The 10147-nt window shown below is 41.3% G+C and overlaps 1 protein-coding gene and 1 pseudogene across 1 annotated transcript in view; both read left to right on the top strand.

Moving 5' to 3' along the window:
• LOC102811166 overlaps window positions 1–3374 on the top strand; it is a 14178-nt pseudogene extending 10804 nt beyond the window's left edge.
• The window catches only part of LOC102835002 (opioid-binding protein/cell adhesion molecule-like), a 2270024-nt gene that overhangs the window by 249221 nt on the left and 2010656 nt on the right, over window positions 1–10147 (top strand). The gene's annotated exons all lie outside the window — the stretch shown is intronic.

Below are 10147 nucleotides of genomic sequence, written 5' to 3'. Positions count from 1 at the left end.
CAGCTTTGCTGGGTAGAGGATTCTTGGGTGGCAGTTTTTTTCTTTCAGGGTTTTATATATGTCACCCCATTGCCTTCTTGCCTACATGGTTTCTGTTGAGAAATCCGAGCTTAATCTGATCTGCTTGCCTTTGTATGTTGTATTTCTCTTTCCCCTAACTGCTTTCAAGATCCTATTCTTATCTTTCATTTTGGAGAGCATGATTATTATGTGTCTTAGTGATTGTCTTTTAGGGTCTATCCATCCTGGGGTTCGTTGAGCTTCTTGAATGCTTATCTTTTCACATTTCAGGATGTTTGGAAATTTTTCTTCCAGAAGCTCTTCAACTATCTCCTCTGTGGACTTGTGTGATTGTTCCTGTTCTGGAATGCCAATAATTCTTATGCCAATAATTCCTCTTCATGTTATCCAACATGAATGTTAGGCCTTCTTCAGATTTCTTTATCATTTTTTGTGTTTGTTCTTCTATCTTAGTAGTGTTGAAAGATTTATCTTCTAGCTCACTTGTTCTGGCTTCTATCTCTTCAATTCTACTCCTTTGCCCTTTCAGTGTATTATCCATTTCTGATATTCTATTATTGATCATTTGGACCTCTCTCTGTAGGTTTTTAATTGTTTCCAATGCTGTATCTATCTTATTTGATTGTTCCTGTAGCGCTTTCCTGACTTCTTCCTTATTTTTCTCAACTCCATTGTATAGTGTTTTGATACATTTTATAATGATTTTTATGAATTCCTTCTCACGCATTTCCAAAGCCTGCCCATCTTCCAGTATGGAGTGTAGGTACCCTTCCAGCTCATTTGCCTCAGTCACTTTATCTCGTTTCTGGACATGTGCAGATATGGTCATCTGCTTCTGTTTTTTGGGCATCTTCAGAGGTTATCTGTGGCCTTAATACTCAGATGGGTATGTATTTTGTTATTTTCTATGCTTTCTGATTGCCTTCTGGTAGATGTGATCAGGAAATGGGCTTCCTTTTTCACCCTTTTTCTTGAGAAATTTCAAGATGCCACTGTTGGTCATTTTGACGTAATTTAGGATTTAATTTTCACCCTATTTCCTTTTTTGTCTGCTTGTCCTGCTCTACAATCCCCGTTAAGGCGTTTTTTCTAGTTGTAAACAGTTCAGGGCAAGCTGTGGCCGTTTGGTTTTAATTGGAAGCTGTCTCTTTAAATTTCAAGGAGATCTGTGCGCATGTGTAGTAGAACCCTCCGAGGGTGGGGCTGGGGTGCCCACTAGCTCAGGCATCCCTATAGTCACCAGGTGTGCAGATAGGAAGGGACCAATGAACAGCTACCAAAGGAAAAGAATGTCTACACCTTTATCTCTGCAGTTCTGCCAGGCATCTGTGGCCACTCCGATCCTTTCCCTGCTTGGTCTCACCCAAGATGGCAGCTCTTCAAACAGCTAAGCATCTTGAATTAGAAAGTAATGGATTTCTTGCTTCTGCCACAAATTCCCCCAACTGTAAGCCTTCTAACCTTCTAATTATTCCTTTATATGTGGTTCAGCGTTCTGGAACCATCCCCTGAGCCTGCTTGGTCGGGTATTCTGTGTTGTTGCTGGCCGAGCTCCTTTGCTGTACTTCCACCCGATCTGCCATCTTGTTTGTTCTCCCATACTTTCTTTTTTAACTTAACTTTTGATTGTGAGTTGACAGAAGGTATCCAGAGCACATCTTCAGTTTTATGTTCAATAATTCATACACACTTCATTTCATCTCAATGATTGCAATCCCCTCCATGTAACATCACTTTATCTCACTTCCTCCCTGTGATTCTTATTCACATTCTTCTTTCTTTCCCAACCCTTCTGAATTTTGTCCTTAGGTAAATGCTGCCCTTTGATCTTGAATGGTTGACCATTCTTTGGTTCCCATATTGGTATTTCAGTATTTCACTAGGGTTGTTGCATACCCTGTAGACCCATCTATTGTTTGGCTGAAAATTGAGCATTGGAGGTAAGTTCAGTTCCAGATCTGAAAGGTGATGAGGTCATCATCTAGTTCTTCTTGTCTCAGGGTCATGGAGACTAATGTTCACATGACCGATTAGTCCATTTTACTAATTGTTTCCAAGATCTTCCAATTTAATCACTCTGTTTCTTTCCTCTCGATAAGGAAGGACCAATAGTTGCATCTTAGATGGTCTCTCATAAATCTTTTTTTTTTTTTTTTTGGTGTTTTTTTTTTAAGTTTTTTAGTATGGATTAAGTGAAAGTTTACAAGGCAGATCATCAGTTTTACATTCAACAAATCATATACCTTGTTTCTTGTTTCACTACAATGATTATAATCCCTTCCATGTACCATCAGTAAACAGTATTTTTCTCTATTCACTTTAGTTCTTTTTTTTTAAATACTCAGACAAATAAATTAATTATTTACACCAACAGGCACATTCTGCAAGTCTGCCTCCTGGCCGCCATCTCTTAGTCCCTTATTTCCCATGAATCTAGAGTTCTCAGTGGCTCCCTCTCTCCATGTCCCCATCTCTTCCTCCATCTCTGTTGTCACTGCTTCTCTGGGTAAGGTCTCTCATTCCACTTGTACTCTTCTCCCTGTGGTCCTAGTATCCTTTGTTTCTGGGCTGTAAGATCAACTACTCCCCTGTTTTTGTTACAAAACTTCTACTTTTACAATTGTGACAATCACAGTTAGTCATGATAACAATTACTTGCTATTGAATCATAAGAATCTTATCCCCGAGTCTGTGGTTGCTGCTGGGCTGTAGTGCGGTGCTCTGCTGCTGTACTTCCGGCTGTCTGTTCCACTCTACCCCACGATGCTGGTGGGCCCTTGAGCCTGCAGAAAGTGGATGAGCCTCCGCAGCACCCACTGCAGGTCAAATATGGTGGAGCGGAGGAGGACGAGCTAGGCAAAGTGCTGACGCCCACCCAGGTGAAGAACTGCCCTATCAGCATTACATGGGATGGCTTAGATTACGATAAACGCTACACCTTGGTCTTGACAGACCCAGATGCACCCAGCAGGAAGGACCCCAAATTCAGGGAATGGCACCGTTTTCTGGTGGTCAGCATGAAGGGCAACGACATCAGCAGTGGTACAGTCCTATCCGATTATGTGGGCTCTAGGCCTCCCAAGGGCACAGGCCTCCACCGCTATGTCTGGCTGATCTACGAGCAGGACAGGCCACTGAAGTGTGACGAGCCCATTCTCAGCAATCGATCTGGAGACCACTGTGGCAAGTTCAAGGTGGCATCTGTCCGCAAAAAGTACGAGCTTGGGTCCCCAGTTGCCGGCACGTGTTACCAAGCCTAATGGGATGACTATGTGCCCAAACTCTATGAGCAGTTGTCAGGGAAGTCGGGAAAAACAAGAGAGGGCAACTGTTCTGGAGGCTCCAGGCAGTGATGTCCAGTTCAGTGATGCATGTAGATTTCTCCTCTTCCCAGTTCCCCTTTCACTCTTACAGGTGGGCTGGAGAAGTCAGATAGTCGTTTAGGGCACCTTTTCCTTTATACTTCTAGGCCACACATCTCAGTTTATGTTTTAATCAAATTGAACTCCAATTTTTGGGAGATGTTTTGGTATTTGATGGGGCCATCAAATTGTTAAAATAGCAACCCAGAATTGAAAGAGGAAGAAGATCATCCAGGTCAAAAGATCAAGTCTGCAGCAGTAGAGCAAAGCCTGCATCTTTAAGGGAAGCCTGCATTTGTGATGTTCAGGCCCGGCCCTTGGGACAGGCAGCCATGCTAGGTGCAGAGTTATTAGGAGCCCTTGAGTCTCTGCCTGTTGAACTGATCACTTTTCATTGGTGTAAGGAATGTTGATGTGGAGTAAATGAATATTGTGTTATGTTAATTTTGCTGTTGCCTTATAGTTCAATAAACATGAAAACACTCAAAAAAAAAAAGAATCTTATCCCCATCTCTTTTAACCAGACTCAACTAGACAAGATGACAAGATGAAAACTATTCAGTGGGGACTCTTTCTTCCCCCACCCACTCTTTGACTAAACACTTCCTTAAAACCTTGTAAGCCAGTCACTTCATGCCTTTATTGCCCCCTCATTTTAGGTAGCCACTGTATAAGCTGCCCATCCCTATCTATCCTGTGTACAGAGGAGATAGCATTGATACTTGATTTAAAGACTCCTTCCCTCTCTGTTGGTATTTAGAGTTACTAGTCCATTAGTATAGGTCAAGTTCATCAAATTGTAGCAATTTACCCTCGTTTCCTTTATCAAAAATTGTTTAGTTCTTTTTTTTTTTTTTTTAAATCTTCCTCTATTCGAGTTCAGATTATCAAGCCATAGTGGTTAGGTCAAATGAATACTGTCTGCAAGTTTAGGTGTTCTTGTGCGCTTCCTCTCACTTCATATCAGCTGGATGCTTCACTCTCAGCTCTAGCCCTCTGTGGCTATGTCCTTGTCCATATTCTCAGGTGTTCCCAGGTCTCACCATACTTTGGACCAACCAGCCTTTCTTCTTCTCTCTCTCATCTCCAGGTCAACGGGAGTCTATGGAACATGGTTGAACTCAGCCCATTTCTTCATTGCTGCCTTTCCCCCTCTTCCACTCACCAGTAGACCAATGTGGTCTCCAGCAAGCTTACATGCCTGCTCATGAGTTCCCTTTGAGTTTCAGTCTTGGGGGTGGGGGTGGGGGCGGGGAGTTTCCATAAGCTTTTAAGATTCTAGTCTCTACTCACCAAAGTAGGATATGGAACATTGTCTTTGTGGATTATGTTAACCTTGATAAAGTTTAATTATTGGTCTCTCTCTTTTAAAGTATTCCAAAGTAAAAGCTATTATTATACCATGTTTAATTAAGGAGGTATTTTCAGAGATTAAGGGAGACACATGATGGAGACAGGAATCCAGTAGATAAACTCAAACCACAGTCAAGACTTCCAGACTCCTTACAGATCCCTCTTTAGAAGAAACTGTCTACTATCATTATTACAAATGTTGTATGTTCAATATTCTTGTTTGAAACAAGGAATCTTTTAAATTAGTATATCTACTATTAAAACTAAGTTGAAAATGTTTCTTTTGATTGTTACCAATTCTCTTGAGAAAGATATTTGCTTTTTGTTGGTGGTATTGTTAAGTGTTGTCCGAGGGTTTCCTTTATAGGGTTTCTGAGGCTGGTGAGTTTGAATTGCTCACTTTGTGATTCAAACAGACCTTGAGGTCAAGTGCTTAGAGTCACTTAATTGACCCCCCACCCCATGTCATTCCTGAAATGTAAAGAATCCAGAACTCTGCTTATAGATTTCAAGTGTATTGTTTAGTGTATTTCTTGTCTCCTCTGGCACTTCACAAAGCCAGGAACAGGACTGGAGTGCCAACTCTGCACAATAATTCTGGTACTTTTACATTTTCCAGTTTATTTATAAGGGGAAATCTAGCAAAATAAGACAAGTGGGGGAAATTTAGAGTCTGTGTGTCGCAGTGTGCTTAATAGGCCCAGCTGTTTTTTGTTGTTGTTAAGTGCCACTGAGTTGGTTCTAACTCATAGCAACCCTGTATAGGGTTTCCAAGGAGCAGCTGGTAAGTTTGAACCACCAACTTGTTCAAACTGAGCTTTCAGTCTAGTGCTTATCTTATAGCACCACACCATGACTCCAGCTATTTTTAGCCATTACCTTTTTAAAGTATTGAAGAGCAAAGATGTCAGCTTGAAGACTAAGGTGCATCTGACCCAAGCCATGATATTTTCAATAACCTCATATGCATGTGAAAGCTGGACAGTGAATAAGGAAGACCGCAGAAGAATTGATGCTTTTGAGTTACAGTGTTGGAGGAGAATATTGAAAGTGCCATGGGCTGCCAAAAGAACCAACAGATCTGTGTTGGAAGAAGTGCAGCCAGAGTACTTGTTGGAGGCCAGGATGGCCAGACTTCGTCTCTCATACTTCACACATATTGTCCGGAGGACCAGTCACTGGAGAAGGATATCATGTTTGGTAAGGTGGAGGGTCAGAGAAAAAGAGAAAGACCCCTAGCGAGATGGATTGGCCAAGTGGCAGCATCCATGGGCTCAAGCGTGGCAGTGATAGTGATGTTAGCCCAGGTTCGGGCAGTGTTTCGTTCTGCTGTGCATAAGGTCAGTATGAGTCAGTTCTGACTCAATGGCATCTAACAACAACAACAAAGTATAATAAGTATAGTTATTAATATTTTTATTAGTTATAGTAAATTTTGTACCTGTTCTGTATATGCCAATCATGATGCTAGGCACTGAGCTGTGATGTCAAACTTTGCCAGGTGAGCGCACACACCTACTTCATGGCTGCCTTTGAGATTTGTGTCAAAACCATGGACAGGCTCCAAAGCCCATGTGATCTGCCCTAGCATGTCTCCTCAGCTACATCTTTTACTACACCCACCTTCTATCCACTGCTTTCTCACTGTCTCATGAACATATAGTTATCTCTCTTTCCTGCCCCAGGATATTTCCCTCTCCCTGGAAAGTGCTTCTACCAAGCCATCAAACCTCTCCTTCTTTATAGACTTTGTATCTTGGTTCAAGTTGCCTCCTTTACTGGCATCTCCGTATCACACTTTCTGAATCCATCACCCTTTAGTTTTATTCATAGTGTCAGGAGGGACCAGTCCCTGGAATAGGACATCATGCTTGGTTATGTTGGAGGTCATCAAAAAAGAGGAAGGGCCCATAAACAATGGATTGACACAGTGGCTACAACAATGGGCTCAAACATAGCAATGATTGTGAGGATAGCACAGAACCAGGCAGTGTTTTGTTTTGTTTTGTTGTGCATAATGTTGCTAGGAGTCAGAGCTGACTTGTCAGTACCTAACAGCAATAGCAGCATCACTACATAAGATCATATTATGTGCTTGCTTTGTAGTCTGACTTCATTAGAATTGCAAGCCCCTGAGAGTATGGATTTTTGTCTGTCTTATTCATCCTGCATTTCTACCAAGAGAAATGCTTGCAATATAGCAAACACTCAATAAATATTTATGAATAAATAAAAATATTGACGAAATTAGTACATAAATCTGATGGCATAGAGAGGTTGTATTAGTTTCCTTGTCCTGCCACAAACTAACAACAACCCCAAACCCACTGCCACTGTGTCAACTACAACTCATAGAGACCTTGTGTCAGGTTTCTGAGGCTTTGAGTCTTTACGGGAGCTAAAATCCTCATCTTTCTCCTGCAGAACAGCTAGTGGGTTTGAACTGCCAACCTGTGTTTAACAATCCAATGTTTATGCTACAGTATCTATAAGTGATATGAAATAATGTTCTTTATTGTCCAACAGTTGGGGAAGCTAGACATCAAGTATCCACTGGGCCATGTACCCTCCAAAATCTGTATGAGAAGGTTTCTTCTTCTCTCTTCCAGCTTCTAGTACCCTGAGGCATTCCTTGGCTTGTTGCTGCATCTTCCCGTGCATGGCATGTCCTTCCTCTGTCTCGGTCTCTGTCTGTATTCCTCTTCCATAAGAATAACACCCAGGTGGGATTAGGATCTACCCTATTCCAAAATGAGCTCATGTTAACTTAAGTGACAATATTTTCTAAGACCCTATTTTCAAATAAATTTACATTCAGAGATAGAGTGGCCTGGACTTCACTAGTGTTGGGCCCCAGATGGACCTATCCAGTAGGAGACCCCAAAAAGATTACCAGGACTCGAGTTCGATGCAACAGCAAGAGGTTTATTTGCCAACGCTCTGGGGTCCACCTTCACTCACAAAAGCCAGTTTTTATAAGGTTTTAGGGACATAATTGTGCAGTACCATAGATACAATTTCTGATTGGTTAACAATTGGCAAAGTATGAGATGTTACAGTTTAATTGGTCAGTACTGGTGGTCTTTGTTCTTAGGCTAGGGCAAAGGAAAACATCTGGCATCTGGCCTTGGGTCCTGTCTATTCTTATCTATGGCTCGCTGTTGCTAGGGGTGAAAGGATATTCTAAGGCAGCATGAGCTGATTTAGCACGTTCCTGAACAGGAGGACGTGTTCAGACTAATGTACAGAATGGAGATTGACCTCGTTCTTGGAAGGAACTAAAAACTGAGGCCTTGCCTATTTAAAATGCTTTTCTGAGCCTGACTAGAGTTTAGTCAAGCAGTCTCTAGGTAGGCAAAATCAGATAAAATCAGTTAGGTCCTTACACTAGAACTTTTGAAGATGCATATTCAATTCGTACTGTTGTTGTTATTGAGAGCTGTGGAGTCTATATCAACTCATAGTGACCTTGTATATGGTTTCTGAGGAGTGGCTAGTGGATTTGAACTGCTGTCCAATGCTTATCCCACAGCACCATACTGGGAAGCTGGTGATAAGGGTGGTGGTTATGGGCTGTGGAGTTGGTTCTAACTCACCGCAATCTTGTATAGGGTTTCCACGGCTATACATCTTTACAGGAATATAAAGCATCATCTTTCTCCCATGGAATAGCTGGTAGATTCTAACTGACCTTCGGTTAGCAGCCCGGTGCGTACATAAACCACTTTGTTACTAGAGCTCCATCACTAGGAAGTTGTTGTTGTTGTTAAGTACCGTGGAGGTGGTTCCGACTCATAGTGACCCTGAACAGGGTTTCCGTGGCTGTAAATCTTTACGGGAGAAGAATGCCTCATGTTTCTCCCATGGAACCACTCGTAGTTTTGAACTGCCGACCTTGAGGTTAGCAGCCCTATTCGTAACCTCTACGCTACCAGAGCTCCTTAGTTAACAGAGGTTAATTAACTTCTCCAGTTCACACACTTGATGAGTTTGTTAGGTAAGTTATCATAATAGAACTTTGGTATCCAAGTATAAAGCTTTAACTGTGGTACATGAAGAGATTATCTAGGTTTTTTTCTATTATTAGAGTAATCAAGCACTGGTCTTTGATTTTCACACAACCCATAGAAATCAACGATTGAATGTAGGTTACCTAACGCCAGCCCAAGGTTATTTCCTTTTCATCTTCGTTGTTTTTAGGGATCATCAAGTTGGTTTGTCACAAAGTATACCCTGGTGGTGGTGGTGGTAGTGTGCCAAGGAGTCAGTTCCAACTCATAGCTACCCTGTATAGGATTTCTGAGGCTGTAAATCTTTACAGGAGCAGAAAGCCTCATCTTTCTCCTGCGGAATGGCTGGTAGTTTCGAACTGCTAAAATTGAAGTTAGCAGCCTGACTCATAACCACTATGCTACATTATTCACTAAAAAATGAACAGTGGACGAGTTGCGGGATGACATCAAGAACAACATACAGGAAGAAATCAAAAGGTCTTTAAAAACAGGAAAGAAAGAAAAGCTCAAAGTGGATGTCTGAGGAGTCTCTGAAGCTTGTTCTCCAGTACTGTGAATGGAAGAAATGAGGAAGTAAAAGAGCTGACAAGAAAAGTTTAAAGGGTAGCTTGAGAAGACAAAGTATTCAACTGGAGTTAGCAAACCAAAAGGGAAGAAGACACTCAGCATTTCTCAAGCTGAAAGAACAGAAGAAAATATTCAAGCCTCAACTTGAAATATTAAAGGATTCTATGGGCAAAATATTGAAAAATGCAAAAAGCATCAAAAGGGAATGGAAGGAATATACAGAGTCACTGTACCAAAAAGAAATTGGTTGATGTTCAGCTATTTCAAGAGGTAGCATATGATCAAGAACCAATGGTACTGAAGGAAGTTCAAGCTTCACTGAAGATATTGAAATAAATAATTCTCCGGGAATTGACATAAAACAGCAGTCTTTCAGCAAACTGATGAAGCATTGGAGGCTGTCACTCATTTTTGCCAAGAAATTTGGAAGACAGCTACCTGGCCAAATAATTGGACGAGATCCATATTTGTGACCATTCCAAAGAGAGGTGATGCAGTGGAATGCGGGAATCATCAAACAATATAATTAACATCATATGCAATAAAATTTTGTTGAAGATAATTCAAAAACAGCTGCAACAGTACATGAACAGGGAACTGCCAGAAATTGAAGCCACTTTCAAAAGAGGATGGGGAACTAGGAATATCATTGCTGACATCAGAGGATCTTGGTTGAAAGCAGAGAATACCAGAAAGATGTGTATTAGTGCTTTATTGACTATGCAAAGGTTTTCCATTATATGGATCATCATAACCTATAGATAACATTGGAAAAACTGGGTATTCTAGAAAACTTAATTGTGCTCACGAGAACCTGTATGTAGACCAAAA

The sequence above is a fragment of the Chrysochloris asiatica genome, unplaced genomic scaffold (assembly GCF_000296735.1).
Source record: "Chrysochloris asiatica unplaced genomic scaffold, ChrAsi1.0 scaffold00158, whole genome shotgun sequence".
Lineage (NCBI taxonomy): Eukaryota > Metazoa > Chordata > Mammalia > Afrosoricida > Chrysochloridae > Chrysochloris > Chrysochloris asiatica.
This window is presented reverse-complemented; position numbering and strand designations above follow the sequence as displayed.